Source organism: Eumetopias jubatus, unplaced genomic scaffold, assembly GCF_037043125.1.
Source record: "Eumetopias jubatus isolate StellerSeaLion01/CBP00866 unplaced genomic scaffold, mEumJub1_p1.0 scaffold_9, whole genome shotgun sequence".
Lineage (NCBI taxonomy): Eukaryota > Metazoa > Chordata > Mammalia > Carnivora > Otariidae > Eumetopias > Eumetopias jubatus.
This window is the reverse complement of record NW_028274815.1, coordinates 47,821,492-47,822,845: the sequence shown is the minus strand read 5'-3', so window position 1 is coordinate 47,822,845 and position 1,354 is coordinate 47,821,492. Positions and strand designations below refer to the sequence as shown.

Sequence of the window (1,354 nt, the reverse complement as noted above, 5' to 3'; positions counted from 1 at the left end):
TATGATCTCATGTAGTATGTGGAATATAAAAAAGCAAAAAACCAAAAAAACTGGACCCATAGATACAGAGAACAGATTGGTGGTTGCAGAAGTAAGGGGTGGTGTGGTGAGGGATGGGCAATATGGGTAAAACTTATAAGATAAATAAGTTCTATAGATGTAATGTACAGCATGGTGACTATGCTTAAAAGTAATTAAAAGAAGGAAGAAGACCTTCAGCGTTGCCCTGGCAGAACGGAGACAGGCCCTCTGGTTGGAGATATGTGTAACACACCGACTTACTGTGACCTAGGAAAGGCCGCCAAGGATATCTTCAATAAAGGATATGGATTTGGCATGGTTAAAATAGATCTGAAAACCAAGTCCTGTAGTGGAGTGGAATTTTCTACTTCTGGTCATGCTTACACTGATACAGGGAAAGCAGCAGGCAACCTAGAGACCAAATATAAGGTCTGTAACTATGGACTTATCTTCACCCAGAAATGGAACACAGACAATACTCTCAGAACAGAAATCTCTTTGGAGAATAAGTTGGCTGAAGGGTTGAAACTGACTCTTGATACCATATTTGTACCGAACACAGGAAAGAAGAGTGGAAAACTGAAGGCCTCTGATAAATGGGATTGTTTCAGTCTTGGCAGTAATGTTGATATAGATTTTTCTGGACCAACCATCTATGGCTGGGCTGTGTTAGCCTTTGAGGGTTGGCTTGCTGGCTATCAGATGAGTTTTGACACAGCCAAATCCAAATTGTCACAGAATAATTTTGCCCTGGGTTATAAGGCTGCAGACTTCCAGCTGCACACTCATGTGAATGATGGCACTGAATTTGGAGGGTCTATCTACCAGAAGGTTAATGAGGAGATTGAAACGTCAATAAATCTTGGACGGCTGGCAGTGAAAATACCCGTTTTGGTATCACTGCTAAATACAAGCTGGATTGTAGAACTTCTCTATCTGCTAAAGTAAATAATGCCAGCCTGATTGGACTGGGTTATACTCAGACCCTTTGACCTGGTGTCAAACTGACCCTATCAGCTTTAATCGATGGAAAGAACTTCAATGCAGGAGGTCACAAGTTTCGGTTGGGATTTGACTAGAAGCTTAATGTGGTTTTGGGTAAAGCATCCAATTTGTCCCTGGAGGTGAAGAGAACCCACTATGTTTTGGCCTTAAAATTCTGTGAAATTTCAAAAGTGTCAACTTTTTATTCTTACAAAGAATTGTAATCCTCCCCACACTGAACTCTACAGATCGCAAGTCCATCCTAAGAGAGGTACTTGAAGGCATGCCTGGAAGTTGTCATGTTTGTGCCACATTTCAGTTGAGTTCCGCAGTGTTATTTTAAATGCGT

The 1,354-nt window shown here is 41.3% G+C and overlaps 1 pseudogene; it reads left to right on the top strand.

Annotated features, from left to right (window-relative positions):
* The first annotated feature begins 242 nt into the window (after positions 1-242).
* Positions 243-1,096, top strand: LOC114218955 (non-selective voltage-gated ion channel VDAC3 pseudogene; annotated as a pseudogene).
* The last annotated feature ends 258 nt before the right edge of the window (positions 1,097-1,354 follow it).